Consider the following 17,262-nt stretch of genomic DNA (forward strand, 5'->3'; position numbering starts at 1 on the left):
TCCTGTGCCATTTCAGGTAACAGGCTGAAAAATGTGTGAGCTTCTCAGCTGTCCTTGAGTAGGCCTTGTAAATTTCCCAGTGTTCAGAATGCCAGGATTAAGGTTCCTGCCCTTACATGTCTATAGAATCTCACCGTAACTCTACTATACCCTTGCTGAATTGAAGTCTCGTATAAAACTGAACTTTAGCTTAGTTTCCTTGCTGTATTTCACTGCCTACTCTGGGGGTTGGGGGGGGAGAATTCTACCCAAATTTCATTTTAGTGGGGTAAAGAGGGTGAGTATGAGGGCTGAAATCTTCATATCATGCTAAGCCTTCTCCTGAAATGTCACCTGCAGTTCCACCCAAACCCCTTAGCTTACTTAGAGTACAAAGTGAATAGGCAGGTAGTTGGCTAATTTTCCATATTCCTCCGCAATCCAGATTTTCACTCCTCTGTCTCATCTGTCATATTAAACCTCCCTAGTACAGACTTTGTCCTATTTATTTTTTTATATATTTATTTTATTTTTGACAGAGTCTCACCCTGTCACCAGGCTGGAGTGCAATAGTGTGATCTCGGCTCACCGCAACCTCCACCTCCCGGGTTCAAGTGATTCTCCTGCCTAAGCCTCCTGAGTAGCTGGGATTACAGGCATGTACCACCATGCCCAGCTAATTTTTGTTTTTTGTTTTTTTTTTTTCAGTAGAGACAGGGTTTCACCATGTTGGCCAGGCTGGTCTTGAACTCCTGACCTTGTGATCCACCCACCTCTTCCTCCCAATGTGCTGGGATTACAGGTGTGAGCCACCACGCCTGACCAACTTCATCCAATTTCTTATGTCCGTTTTGATAATCAAGTAATGGAATGTCCATATGCCAGCTGAGATCCTTTCTCTACACTCTCATCCATTTTTACTGTCTTTGTAGTGTCCTGTCCCCATAAGATGAGTTCTAGTCATAAGATCTCAAAGTTATGACTAAATTATCTTTTTTTTTAGAGACCCAAGTAGAGCTTGAAGAAATACTTTTTTAAAGTATTTAATTATTTCGAGGCTGGGCGCAGTGGCTCACACCTGTAATCCCACCACTTTAGGAGGCTGAGGCAGGTTGGTCTCTTGAGGTCAGGAGTTCCAGACCAGCCTGACCAACATGGGGAAACCCCGTATCTATTTAAAATACAAAAAATTAGCTGGGGATGGTGGCGGGCACCTGTAATCTCAGCTACGTGGGAGACTGAGGCAGGAGAATAGTTTGAACCTGGGCGGCAGAGGTTGCAGTGAGCTGAGATCATGCCACTGCCCTCTAGCCTGGCTGACAGAGTGAGACTCTGTCTCAAAATAAATACATAAATAAATAATTTAGTTATTTTGAGTTCATATTTATACAAAATTGCCATTACCATTAACTACAAATGTATCCATATATATTTTAATAAGGGATATAAAATATCATTTTATAATTATTATGCTAGTTATTTGTTTTATGCATGGGTGTATGTATCTTTAATTTCAGCACCCTTTCCCATTATATCACTAGTATTAAAAGCTCTAATCAAAAAGCATAGGGTGCAATTTGAACAGAAAAGTTAATACTATATGTAAGCTGTATCCATGTAATCCATTTTATCAGCTGTCTCTGTGTTTCCTAATCTCTTTTGCTTCTTTTTATGACAAAATATTGTTATCACTGCAGACCTAAAAATTCACAGCAGACTGAGCAGAATCCTAGCCTGCCTCATACATTATCTAAATTATCAGTAAATGTTAAATTTTTCTGATTTTTTATAGGTAGCAGGAGGTGAAAATATGAAAGTTTTTGTTTATTTTTTCCCAGATTCCAAACTGAGGTTTTCAACATTGAGAAAACTGAAAAATAGCCATCTATTTCTAGTGTACTTGTCATCTACATAAATTGAACATAAGAGTCAATGAGAGAAAATTAATTTATGATCTATGAAATTTATCATATCTTAGTCTCTGACTTTAATAAAGTCCCTGACATTTTAAAGACATTTCTTGAAAAAGGAAACTTATACAGATTTTGTTTAGAAAAAAAATGGGTACTGTTAAATGTGGTTACTAGGAGATGTAAGTTTTAATTATTGGACTCTTTTTCTTGAGTGTCATTTAAGGAATAATACTAATAATCCCTGCATCCAGATTAATTGTGGATATGGTCACAATAAAACCAATATTTTTCTCACATACTCTCCTGTGACAATGAAGAGTCTTATTATTTTAAACAACATTTAGAGGCACATAGTATTTTTAAGAAATATCTTGCCCTTAAAAAATAAAGTAAAAGGTACATTACTTTCTCAGCTATGAATTGGAAACAAGAAAGTGTGAATGTTTCTAAAAATGCTGATTTACCATGACATTGAAGGCCTCCCACATACTATTTTCTCCAGTCTATGTATCCATCTTTATCCCCCCTGCTTTCCCTGATAAAGTTATTTCTCTTAAAATGTTCTGTTTATTAACCACTAAATGTGTATCTTGTTCTTCTAACTTTTTTTACTCTTGTTTCCCGGAATGCCTTGCTCCTTCCTCATTTCCAACTCTGATACTATTAATTAGCCTGATTTATCTACTCTGCTCCAAAAACAACCTTTGGAAAATATCAGGGATCCTTTTGTCCTGGAGCTATGGTCATCGCTTTCCTTAATGTCCACGAGATTCTTCTCCTGAACTTTTTTAGTGCACTTTTAATGCTTTCCACAAACTGCCTCTCATAGCTTGTCATTGGAATTCATGTTATGGCTTCATAGTCTTAGAGTTTGCAGCCTCTTGCTCAATCTCATTAGATCAGAGGAAAATGAGGCCTGAAGAGGTCAACTTACCTGTTTACTTTCACATAGCTAGTTTGTGAGAAAGCTGAAAATGAAATCCTTCCATATGATTCATAGTCCATTTCTACTCTGAAAGATGCGATTTTGCTTTATCTATCTTGTGATGTCAGTTCAAATAAGTTATAATCTACCCTTTTTTCTTTCAGGTTCTCCACTGGGCCTTGCTCATTTATTGCACTTGTGCTAATTATTGATTCACTGAAATCTGTATATAGAATTTGTGTTGCAGCTATAAAGTCAACAGATATCCTAATTTTGAATATTGGTTTGGTATACTTACTGTATAACTAAGGTGACATATTCTAGGCCTACAAGGTACAAAGAAATGAGATTGCTTCACAATTCTATTTATATTTTGACCGGGTGTTCCCCTAAGACAATTGGGAGCTTTAAAATAAATTGGACAGGTATAGACATAATATGTTAAGTGAGTCTCTGGTTTCCTAAAACCTAGGGGATATTGTAGCACAAACTGTTCTATTTTCTAATATAAAAATATGAAATTCTGAAAGGAGAATGTGTGAGCTTCTTATATTTTTGCTCATATCTAATTGCATTACAAAATGAGCATCTAGCTATTGAAAGTAGGGTCTGCATACATATAGCCAGACGCTTTTTTCCACTTGGACTTTTCCATAATCACCTGATAATACATTATCCCTCTTTGCATGATCTGTGTCAGCGAGAATGAACCAAACAACAAAATCTCCATATGATATATCTGTCTCTTTTTATGCTTTGAAAAATGCTACTTTTTACAACTTTAGGCAGTAAATATTATTTTAGAGATATCAATGACTCATGCATGAAATGCTCTGTGCATGTACTAGTGGGCATGTGTATGGTAAAATACTATTAACTCTCTTAAATAAAATAATTTTACTAAAGTTACTTACACATAATTTAAGTATGTCAGCTAATGTGTCATCTATTAATCAATGTAAACATCAATCAAAAATTATTATTATTATTATTTTTTGAGACAGAGTACCGCTCTGTCGCCCAGGCTGGGGTGCAGTGGCGCAATCTCTAGATCTCGGCTCACTGCAAACTCTGCCTCCTGGGTTCAAGCTATTCTCCTGCCTCAGCCACCTGAGTAGCTGGGATTACAGGTGCGGACACCATGCCCAGCTAATTTTTGTATTTTGAGTAGAGACAGCATTTCACCGTGATGGTCAGGCTGGTCCCGAACTCATGACCTCGTGATCCACCCACCTTGGCCTCTCAAAGTGCTGGGATTACAGGCGTAAGCCACCACACTCAGCCAAAAATAAAATGTTAAGTGGGATAAACAGAAAAACTTTTTTTTAATGATCTATACTTCTCATTGTATAAACTTCTGTTAGTCAGCTAGCAAAAGGATTAAAAAATACCAAGCTTCACAAAACATATAATTATCAGGTTATTCTCTGGAATTACACAATTAACTGGGGGTATGGTGCTAGAAGTGAAAACATTTCTTTGAAAGTTTCATAAAGCTAAGAATTTGAGAAAATGTAGGCAAATTGAGATGAACATTCATTTGACTAATATCTGTAGTCAATACCTTAGAACTTTCTACTGTGTTCTACTTTTATAATCTATGTAACTGTTTATATTTTAACAATGTTACAAGGTCAATGTGAAAAGTTTTTTTATTTATTTTAGTTTTTAAAATTGTATTTTTCTCAGGAATTTTTCAATTATATGAAATAGTTACTTAATATGACAATCTGGCACTATTTGAAAATAATTAATTTGAATAATTTATCATTGCCTACTTTCACAGAATTTCACCTTATAGGAAATACAGTGTGTGTATGTGTTTTTTGGTGTATGTATATATATATATATATATATATAGTAGTTGATATATACATATTTCTATATAATAATTGATATAGATATATAGATATATGGTGAATTCCCAATCTAGGGGAAGCTTTGGATGCAACATCTATCATAAAAGACACTGCAGTGGGATTATTTTTTTCACTAAAAACAAAAATAAGTCAGATCGATATCCAATATTTGTTTAATTATGTACATATTAGGACTGGATATGGCTGCAATTAACAAAGTATCTGATATCTGAGGAACCATAGTATGTCAATATGAAGTATTCCTTATCTAATCCTACAAAAAATTTAAAATAGAAGATTGCTTGTTCAGTCTCTCTCTGAACATTTCAACTTTGATCTTATATTTGCTCTAGTGGCCACTGGATGTCTAGACATCACACATACTTCACTGTATGCAATGGCAGAAAGTAGTGGGAAATTCAGGGAAAAGGGGAAGAGAGTAAGTGGAGGGATATAGAGATAGAGAATGAGAAAGTGAAAGAAAGAGCAAGAGAGATGTATTCTCTTTACATATTCTTTATTTTTTACACCCCCTCCCCACATTTTATAGATTTTCCCTCACATCTCATTGGCCATACGTGTACAATAGACACTCTAGGTACTAGAAGCAAGCTTTGATTTTACTTGCTTTTATTTTGTGAGGTGGTGAGAAACAAAAATTTGGGGAATGCTATTGCATACAAACCAAGGGTTTCTGCCAAATAGTTTCAGAAGAGAGATATCTCAAATCATGTAACAATCTTGTGAAAGCTTTGCCTATTAGATAGTTCTTTCTTGTAATATCAATGTCTATGAATTTAGATATGCCCACCTACATCATATTCAGATATTTTTAACATGCAATAATGTTTTAAAGAAGCTTTCATAATTCAGTGTGAAAGTAAATATTTTTACCTGATTTCAAATTTTAGGTTTCATGAACTTATATTTTTCTTCTTCATTAAAACATTAATTAAATTGACAAGTAACAACTGTGTATATTTATGATATATAACATGATGTTTTTATATATATATGCATTATAGAATAGCTAAATCAAGTGATTTAGCATATACATCACTTCACATACTTATTATTTTGTGAGGAATACACTTGAAATCTACTCTCTTGGCTAAATTCAAGTATATGGTTTATTATTATTAACTATATTCACCATGCTGTGTAATAGATTTTTAGAAATTATGCTCCTTAACTAAAAGTTTGTTCTTATTGATGAACATATTTCCATTTCCCCCAATGCTTAGTCCCTGAAATCACAATTCTACTCTCCGCTTCCATGAGTTAGACATTTTTCTATTCTGCATATGTATTAGGCCATACTTGCACTGCTACAAAGAAATACCTGAGGCTGGGTAATTTTTTTTTTTTTGAGATGGAGTTTTGCTCGTCTTGTCCAGGCTGCAGTGCAATGGCACGATCTCAGCTCACTGCAACCTCTGCCTCCCGGGTTCAAGTGATTCTCCTGCCTCAGCCTCCCAAGTAGCTGGGATTACATGCATGCACCACCACGCCTGGCTAATTTTGTACTTTTAGTAAAGATGGGGTTTCTCCATGTTGGTCAGGCTGGCCTTGAACTCCTGACTTAAGGTGATCTGCCTGCTTGCCTTCCCAAAGTGCTGGGATTACAGGCATGAATCACCATGCCTGGTGAGGCTGGGAAAGTTATTAAAAAAAGAAAAAAGAAGTTTAATTGTCCCACAGTTCTCTAGGCTGTACAGGGAGCATGGTGCCAGGCATCCACTTGGCTTCTGATGAGGTCTCAGGAAGCTTACAATTATGGCAAAAGGAGAAGGGGGAGCCACCACTTCACATTGGTATAGCAGGAGGGAGAGAGTAGGCTGGGAGGTGCTACACACTTTTAAACAACCAGGTATCACAAGAACTCATTCATTATCATGAGGACTGTACCAAGAGGGAAGGTGCTAAACCATTTAGGAGAAAGCTGCCCTCATGATCCAATCACCTCCCACCAGGCCCCACCTCCAACACTGGGGATTACAGTTAGATATGAGATTCAGGTGGGGACATATATCCAAACCATATCATATATGCTTTTAAAGAACCAGACCTCTGGGAATTTATTTTCATTATTACAAGGACAGCATCAAGGGGATGGTGTTAAACCATTCAAGAGAAACCACCCCCATGATCATCTCCCACTAGGCTCCAGCTCCAACACTAGGGATTACAATTCAACATGAAATTTGGGCAGGGACACAGAGCCAAACCATATCATTCTGCCCCTGGTCCTTCCCTTCCAGATCTCAGGTTCTTCTCACATTGCAAAATAAAATTATGACTTCCCAACCATCCCCAAAGTCATAACTCATTCCAGCATTAACTCAAAAGTTCAAAGTCCGAAGTCTTATCTGAGGTAAAGCTAGTCTCTTTCACGTAGGAGCCTGTAAAATAAAAAAAATCAGTTACCTCCAGGATACAACGGGGTTATGGGCATTGGGTAAATAGTCTCATTCCAAAATGACAAAAAAGGGGGTCTACAATTCCTTGCAAGTCTGAATCCCAGCAAGGTGGTCATTAAATCTTAAAGCCCCTAAATAATTTCCTTTGACTGACTCCGTGTTCTATATTCAAGATACACTGGTGCGAAAGGTAGGCTCCCAAGGCCTTGGGTAGCTCTGCCCTTGTGGCTTTGCAATGGTTAGCCCCTGGAGCTGTTTTTATGGGGTAGCATCGAGTGTGTGCAGCTTTTCCAGGTGCAGGGTGCAAGCTGTTGATGGATCTACTATTCTGGTATCTGAAGAATGATGGCACTCTTCTCGCAGCTCCACTAGGCAGTGCCCCAGTGGGGACTCTGAGTAGGGGCTCTAACTTCACATTTTCCATTCACTCTTCCCTAGTAGATGTTCTCCATGAGGATTCTGCCTCTGCAGCAGGCTTTACCTGAGCAACCAGGCTTTTCCATACATCCTCTGAAATCTAGGCAGAGGATCCCAAGCCTCAACTCTTTTACTCTGTGCACCTGCAGGCTTAACACCATGTAAAAGCCACCTAGGCTTATGGCTTGCACCTTTTGAAGCAGCGTTCCAAGCTGTACCTGGGCTCCTTTGACCACAGCTGGAGCTGCAGTATCTGGTATACAGAGAACAATATCATTAGGCTGTGCAGGGCAAAAACCATTCAGCCTATAAAACCATTCATTCTCCCTAGCCCTCCAGGCCTGTGATAGGAGGAGCTGTTGCTAAGGTCTCTGAAATGACTTTGAGACCTTTTCCCCATTGTCTTGGTGATTAACATTTGGTTCCTTTTTACTTATGTAAATTTCTCTAGCAAGTGATTACTCAGCATCTTACTTGAGTTCTTCTGAAAATGGGCTTTTCTTTTCTACCACATGAACAGGCTGCAAATTTTTCAAACTTTTATATTCTGCTTCCTTTTTAAATATAAGTTCCAACTATAGATCAATTGTTTGTGCATGCTTATGAACATAGGCTGTTAGAAGCAGCCAGGTTACATCTTGAACCTTTTGCTGCTTAGAAATTTTTTCTGCCAAGTACCCTAAATCATTACTCTAAAATTAAAAATTCCACAGAGCCCTAAGGCAGAGACAAAACGTGCCGAGTTATTTGCTATAGCATCACAAAAGTGCCCTTTGTTCTAGTTCCCAATAAGTTTCTCAGTTGCATCTGAGACCTCAACATTCTGGCCTTCACTGTCCATAACACTGTCAGCATTTCAGTCACAACCATTCAACCAGTCTCTAGGAAGTTTTGAACTTTCCCTCATCTTTCTGCCTTCTTCTGAGCCCTCCAAACTCTTCCAACCTCTGCCTGTTATTCAATTCCAAAGTTGTTTCCACATTTTCAGGTATCGTTACAGCAATACCTCATTCTTAGTACCAATTTTCTGCATTAGGCCATTCTTGCATTGCTACGAAGAAGTACCTGAGAAGGGGTACTTTATAAAGAAAATAGGTTTAATTGGCTCACAGTTCTACAGGCTATACAGGATGCATGGCACTAGGTATCTGCTTGTCTTCCGATGAAATCTCAGGAAGCTTACAATCATGATAGAAGGCAAAGGGGGAGCCAGCACATCACATGGCAAAAGCAACAGCATAGAGGGGAGGTGCTACACAGTTTTAAACAACCAAATCTCATGAGAACTCACTCATTATCAGGAGAAAATCATCAAGGGAATGATGCTAAACCATTCATGAGAAACCACCCTTATGATTCAATCACCTTCCACCAGGTCTCACCTTCAACATTGGGGATTACAATTGAACATGAGATTTGTGTCAGGACACAGATCCTAATCACATCAACATATAAGTGAGCATTTGTCTTTCTGTCTATTCTGTACCTGGCTTATTTCACTTAGTATAACAACCTCCAGATTCAGTCATGTTGCCGCAAGTGATAGACTGTCCTTTCTTGTTAAGGCACAACAGTGTTCCATTAGGTAGATATACCATATTTTCTTTATCCATTCCCCTTTTAGTGAACCCTTAAATTGTTTCTGTGTCTTGGCTATTGCGAATAATGCTGCAATGAACATAGAGGTGCAGAAATCTCTTTCACATACTGATTTCATTTGCTTTGAATGTACATATGCTCTATGACTTATGACAAAATTATATCTTAACACATCCATAGTAAATTGAAAATATCACAATTTAAAAATAAATTTAATACCCCGATAAGCCAAACATAAAGTAAACAAAAATCATAAATTAAATCATTTTAAGTGGGAAGCCATCCATAGATCCAAAATTGAAATTGCTGGATTATATGGTAGTTCTATTTTAAATTACTTAAAAAGCTTCCATATTGTTTTTCATAATGGTTGTGCTGATTTGTCTTTATACCCACAGTGTACAAGTGTTCCCTTTTCTTTGCATCCTAGCAAACTGTTGTCTTCTGTCTTTTTCATAAAAGCCATCTAAACAGGTGTGAGATTACATCATATTCTGGTTTTAACTTCCATTTCTCTGATGATTAGTGATGTTGAGCATTTTTTTACATCCCTGTTGGCTATTTTTTCTCTCAACTTTTGGGAATGTCTTTTCAGTTCTATGGGATGTTTTTAAATAGAGTTAGTTATTTTCTTGCTCTTGAATTGTTTCAGTTCCTTATATTTTATGGATATTAACTCTTTATTAGATGTGTAGTCTGTAAATATTTTCTACGATTCCGTATATTGTCTTTTCATTCTGGTGATTGTTTTCTTTGTGGTGCAGAGCTTTGTAGTTTTATATAATTCTATTTGGCTAATTTTGCTATTATGCTTGTGCTTTTGGAGCCACAAAAAATTTGATAAGGCAATTATCAAGAATAGTTTACTCTAGGTTTTCTTTGAGTAGTTTTATAGTTTCCATTCTTACAATTACGTATTTTATCCATTTTGGGTTGCTTTTTATACGGTGAGAGATAAAAGTCCAATTTCATTTTTCTGTATGTGTATATCCAATTTCCCCAACACCATTTATCTAAGAGGCTTTTCTTTCCCCAGAATATGTTTTTGGCACCTTTGTCACACATCAGTTGACCTTAGATATATGTATTTATTTCTGTACCCTCTACTCTGTTCCATTAGTGGATGTTTTTATGCCAATACATTTATTGTATTGATTATTATAGCTTTGTAATATACTTTGAAATCAGGTAGTGTGATGCTTTCAGCTTTGTTATTTTTAATCAATATTGCCTTGGTGTTCAGAGTGTTTTTATCATTTCATAAACATTTTAGAATTGCTTTTTCTATTTCTGTGACAAATATTTGAATTTTGATGGGGTCTAATCTGTAGATTACTTTTAGTTGTCTGAATATTTTAATAATACATATTATTGCAATCTATTAACATAAGTGTGATAGTTAATATTGAGTTTCAACTTGATTGGAATGAAGGATGCAAAGCATTGTTTCTGGGTGTGTTTGTGAGGATGTTGCTAAAGGAGATTAACATTTGAGTCAGTGAACTGGAAGAGGCAGATCCACCCATAATCTGTGTGGGCACCATTCCCTTGGATGACATTGTGGCTAGAAAAAGCAGGCAGAAGGTGGAATGAGCAGACTTGCTGAGTCTTCTGGCCTTTATCTTCCTCCCATACTGGATGCTTCCTGCCCTTGAACGTCAGACTCCAAGTTCAGCTTTTGGACTCTTGGACTTAACCAATGGTTTGTGAGGGGCTCTCAAGACCTTCAGCCACAGACTGAAGGCTGCACTGTCAGTTTTCCTACCTTTGAGGTTTTGGGACTTGTACTGGCTTCCTTGCTCCTCAGCTTGCAGACAGCCTATTGTAGGACTTTACCTTGTAATCATGTGAGTCAATACGCCTTAATAAATTACCTCTCATGTATACATATATCCTATAAGTTCTGTCCCTCTAGAGAGCCCTAATACAATAAGAAATATTTCAATGTATTTGTTTCTTCTTCAGTTTGATTCATCAATGTTTTAAGGATTTTAGTGTACACATTTTTCACCTTGGTTGAATTTACTTCTAAGTATTTTTATATGCTTTATGGGATTATTTTCTTATTTCTTGACAGTTCATTGTTTATGTATAGAAATGCTACCAATCTCTGCATGTTGATTTTCTATTCTGCAACTGTACAGAATTTATTTACTGGTTCTAACAGGTTTTTAGGGAGTCCTTGGGATTTTCTCTAAATAAAGTCATGTCATTTGCAAACAGAGACAATCCACTATCAGCAGATTTTTCAGAATAAACTTCACAGACCAGGATAGAGTGAGATGATATATTTACAATGTTAAAAAAAAAGACAAAACTGCCAACCAAGAATACTTGCCAAGTGAATCTGTCCTTCAGAAATGAAAGAGAGATAAAGACTTTCTCAGACAAACAAGAGCTCAAGCAGTTTATTACCACTAAACTTGTCTTATCAGAAATTGTATAGGGAAGTCTTTAAGCTGGCAAAAATATAATAAATAATATTAAAACACATGGAAATATAAAAACTTACTGGTAAAAGTAAGTACTTAGTGAAATTCAGAATACTAGTACTGTAATGGTGCTGTGCAAATAACATTTTTAGGATAAGTGTTAAAATACAAAACTGTTAAAATAATTATCATTAAAATGAGTTTTAAGGGATACAATACATTTAAAAAATCTATAAATTGTGGCCTCAAGAACAGCAGAAGGGTAGAGATTTTGTATGTCATTGAGCTTAAGTGTTATCAGATTAAAATAGGCTATTACAAATATGTGATGTAAGCCTCATGCTAACCACATGTCAAAACACTATATTAGTTACACAAAAGATAAGGAAAAAGGAATCAAAACTTATAACTATAGAAACAAATCAAATCATTAAGGAAGACAGCAAGAGAAGAAGAAAGAAACAAGGGAACTATAAAACACTCAGAAAATAACAAAATGACAATAAGTTCTTACCTATTAATAATTATTTGTATGCAAAAGTATTAAATACTAAAATCAAAAGACATACAGAGGCTGAAGGGATAATAAAAACCCAGATGTAAGAATTTACACTAAGAATATACATAGACTAAAATTGAAAGCATGAATAAATATATTCCATGCAAACATTAACCAAAAGGGAACCAGGCTATCTATACTTCTATTGGAAAAAAATACATATATACTTTAAATAAAAAACTGGGAAAAAGAGGCAAAGATTATTTTATAATAATAAGAGGATCAATTTATCAAGTACTTATATATACACACACTATATATAGTATATAGTATAGTATAGAGTATATGTATATACACACACATACACTACATATTGTTATATATTATATAGTATAGTACATGGTATATATATTATATAGTATAGTATTATATATACATATATAGCTTATGTGTGTGTTTTTATATATATATATATATGCACTTAATATTGTAGGACCTAAGTATATAAAATAAATCAATATATATGAAGGGACAGATAGCAATGCAATAATAGTAGGAAACTTTAATATCCTACTTTTAACAATGGATAAAACATTTGGAAACAATATCAATAAGGAAATAATGGACTGAACAATGCTGTAGACAAAGTGACTCTAACAGTCACAAACACAGCATTCCACCCAACAGCAACAGAATGCATATTCTTCTCAAGTGCACACAGAACATGTTACAGTACAGATCTCATGATAGGCCGCAAAATGAGTCTTAACAAATTTATGAAGATTGAAATCTTCATAAAAATTGATTTATGAAGATTAGAATCATGTCATTTATGTTTTCTGGATACAATAGTAAAAAAGTAAAAATCAATAACTGGAGGAACTTTGGAAAATTCACAAATACATGGCAAGTATGGCTCCTGAAAAACCAATGAGGCAAAAAAGAAATTGAAAGTAATTTTTAAAGAAAAAACTCTGAAATAAAAATAAAAATACAACCATCAGAACTGATGGAATATAGCACGAGCACAGCTAAGAGAGAAGTTTACAGCAGTATGTACCTATATGGAAAAAGAAGAAAGATCTGAAGCAAGTAACAATGTTGTATCTCAAGAAATTAAAAAAAGAAAAGAAAGCTAATACTTAGCAGAAAGTAGAAAATAACAAAGATCAAAGGAGAAATAGAGATGAGAAAAACAATAGAAAAGATCAATGAAATTTAAAGTTTTTCCTTTATGTTAAAAAATATACAAACATTTATCAAACCTAACAAAGAAAAAAGAGAGAAGATTGAAATAAAATCAGAAATGAAAGAGGAGCCATTACAAATGATACCAGAGAAATACAAAGGACCATAAGAGATTATAAAAAATTATACCCCCTAAAATTAGATAACCTGGAAGAAGTGAATAAATTCCTGAACACACACAAATTACCAAAGCTGAATCATGAAGAAACTAGAAAATCTGAATAGATAAATAATAAGTAAGAGGATTGAGTCAGCAATAAAAAACTTTTCAACAAAGAAAATGTCAGGACTGGATAGCTCCATTCCTGAATTCTACCAAACATTCAAAGAAGAACTAACCCATATTTTTCTAAAATTTTTTCAAAATATTGAAAAGGAGTGTACACTTGAAAACTATTTTCACGTGCCCAGTGTTATCCTGATATTAAAGCTGGACTAGGACACTACAAGAAAGTGACAAATTTCAATAATACAAAACTATGCCATACAATATTAGCAAACTGAAATCCACCGCACATTAAAATTATTATTCACTAGGATTATGTGAGATTTATCCTTGGAATGCAAGGATGGTTCAACACGTGCAAACCAATAAACATAATATACCATGTTAACAAAATAAAGGAAAAAAAACATACATTCTTCTCAATAGATTGAGAAAAAACATTTGGCAAAAATTGACATCCTTTTATGATAAAAACTATCAATAAATTGGGTATTGAAGAAACACACTTCAACACAGTAAAGGCCATATATGACAAGCCCACGGTTAGCCTTGTATTTAATGTTGAAAAGTTTACTTTTCTCTAAGATTAGGAACAAGACAAAAACCTACTCTCATCATTTCTATTTAATATAGTACTGGAAATCCTAGCTAGAATCAGTAGGTGAAAATTAATAAATAAACAAACAAATAAAAGGCATGAAAATAGAAAAGGAATAATTTAAATCATCTCTTTTTGCAGATGATATGAAGCTTATAATTTAAAATATGTGACTTAAAAATACATTTTTCTCAAATTTGACTATCAATTTTATTAAGAAAAAATAAAATTTTTTCATAATTAACAGATTAGCATACAATCAAAAATTGTCTAAGATTAAATAGCATCAATTCATACTAAATATTTAATAATTGTTAATAATTCTTAGCAATTGGCATTTCTTACTAAAATTGACGGAAATTCTTTGCTGATGACTTAAAAACAACTTAAGAATGGCTTCATTAAAACATATTAAATTGTAGTGTGTTATTTATTCAACATTATTTAAGGAAGCACATTTTACTTTGACTTGATTTATCAGTAATTCAAAGTATACCATTTAATACAACAAATATGCCTATTAAAATTGTGAGATTAACTTGTTTATTTAAAATCCTAAAGTCATTTTCCTAAAGTTCAAATTTTAATTCATTTATTAATTCCAACTTTCTGCTCATCCCCAAATTATTTTTTATTACTCTCTTCCACAAAACTTATTCTTACTAAACTAAGAAATATACAATTGTGTTCTGTTTTCCAGCAACAGACTATCTTCTTCCTGTCCACTCATTTTGGATACAAAATCTAAGATGATATCTCCTCATTTTGTTCAATCTAATTGTTACGAAATTTGGAATTATAGGTGCAAATAACCTAGCTCTTTCATGTTTAATTAAGTTTAATAAATTATTTTGAATAGTTTTAAAATCACATCAAATAAATAAAATGGGACCTAAGTCCTTGACAAAAATTTTGAAAAAATCTGTAGTCTAAAACACAATGATAAAAATAAACAATAATAAGAAAATTTCTGCAAATATTTACTTTTAATAAACAATATACTTTCACTGCAATGGTTTCTGGAAAATATATTTTAACCAGAACACCCCAAAAAATCAAAGGGACTATTATTTTTTTCAATTTATCAATGATCTATTTTGATTTATTATTCTATTTTTTGAATTTGATATATCTATTTACATTTTTACATTTAACAATAATGACTAGACTATGCAGTTACAAAAGCTGTAAATGGGCCAGGTTCAGTGACTCACACCTGTAATCCCAGCTCTGTGGGAGACCAAGGAGGTAGGGTTGCTTGAGACCAAGAGATCAAGACCACCTGGGCAACATAGATCCCATCTCTACAAAATGAAACATAAAAAAATTAGTTGTGCATGTTGACATGTGCCTGTAGCCCTAACTACTTGGGAGGTTGAGATGGGAGGAACCCTTGATCTCAGGGTTTCAAAGCTACAGAGAGCTGCGGTCATGCCACTGCACTCTGGCCTGGGCAAAAGACTCAGACCCTGTCTCTAAAACAAAACAAAACAAAGCAAAACAAAAACAAAAATGCATAAAGACGATATAAGTTGGATTTTTTGGTAGTTTTTATCCTATTTGCATTGGGTGAAGACTGTTAAGGAAAATCTTTTCTTTATAATTACACAATGGTTTTGTTTTACTGTCAGCGGGAATTCTTCCTGCAAGTAAAATATTTCAATAATTGAAATGTTCGAGAAGAAAAGTCAATGTGACTTTGAAACAATAAAAGTTTGAGTGTCTCTTTAACTGACAAGGGTGTATAAATGTCAACATGCCTTTCAGATAAATCAGTTCCAGTTCAAAGATCTTGACAATACTTTGGAAATGTAATAGAGATTCTATGAAGCTGCTACTGTGATTCTGGAGAGGCAATGTGAGAGAGGTAATGAGAGGATTGTATGTGCATAGCAAAGATATTCTAGTATGCTTCAATTTAAAAACTAAAACTTCTTTTCAGGACTCTGCTCTGGTTTTATATTGTAATAAATAGTGTCTCTGCTAGAGGTGACATTTATAGCTCCTTAGAGGTCTGCCAGTATGAAAGAATGCTATCGTTTCTTAAATGGCTGTTGTACCAACTATATTTCATTTTCCATAGTTTCTTCATTGTGGCTTTTAGATACATTTTTCTGACTGAAAAAATCATGGAAAGAAGTCATTAAAATATCTGTTGGAGAACAGTATATGTTGCTATCACAACAGTTCAAAAAATTCCCTTCCATACTTGCATCCTCATCAAATCTAGAGTGAACTCAAGCCTCAGTTAAGAAAAATATTCCAAATTGTAAAACATTAAAAATTTGATCATGATGCAACTTTCAATGATAGCTAATAAATTACTGTATCTGAAGTAAATTCTAGGCACTCTATAATTCAGATTAATTCTGATTACTGATGTTTAGTTTGAGGAGAAAGAAAAAAGCATTTACATTTGTAGCATTTTCCTCAAAAAATTTCTTTGAACTTAAAAATTCTTACTTATAACTAGGATATTGACATCTTCTCCTGTTTTCTATCATTTGTCTTGGCTTTCCCCTGAAGTAGCAAACTCAATCAGACATGTCTCTCATGATCTCTTGCACTAGCCCTTGATGTGTGTCCAGTCCCAGATAATAATACGACTACAGAAATAGATTGCTAAATAAATAGTAATAAAAGTTTCTGGGTAGAGGCAAGGCAAAGAGGTTGTTCTATCAATAAATATCCAATGCATAATATTTTTGTCATTTTAAAGCAAAGATCAAGTTCTTCAATAGAAATAATTTCTTGGATGGCTTTCACACATTATTCTTGATTTTAAAAGTACTAAATATGATTCTTTACTGGATTCCTTAACTTGACATTTCTCCAAACAAAAGTTTTCTGAAATATAGGCTTGAAGACTATAATGTACAGTGGGAGAGAAATATTCTTAACACCTTTCTCAGATATAGGCTAAGCATTTCACCTCCTAGCAACATAATACTTTCAAGAAATTATGTTATCACACCAGTCTTTTAAAACTTATGGGATGACATTTTTGACAAAAAAGAGTAAGTCTCTTTTATTTAAGATGTTTTATTCATCATATAAATTATGTTATTTACCATTTAATTGCATGGCAAGAGATGAAGTTTATTTCCAAACAAATTTGATATATGCAATAATGACATTTTATTTACT

This window comes from Pan troglodytes, chromosome 9, assembly GCF_028858775.2.
Source record: "Pan troglodytes isolate AG18354 chromosome 9, NHGRI_mPanTro3-v2.0_pri, whole genome shotgun sequence".
NCBI lineage: Eukaryota > Metazoa > Chordata > Mammalia > Primates > Hominidae > Pan > Pan troglodytes.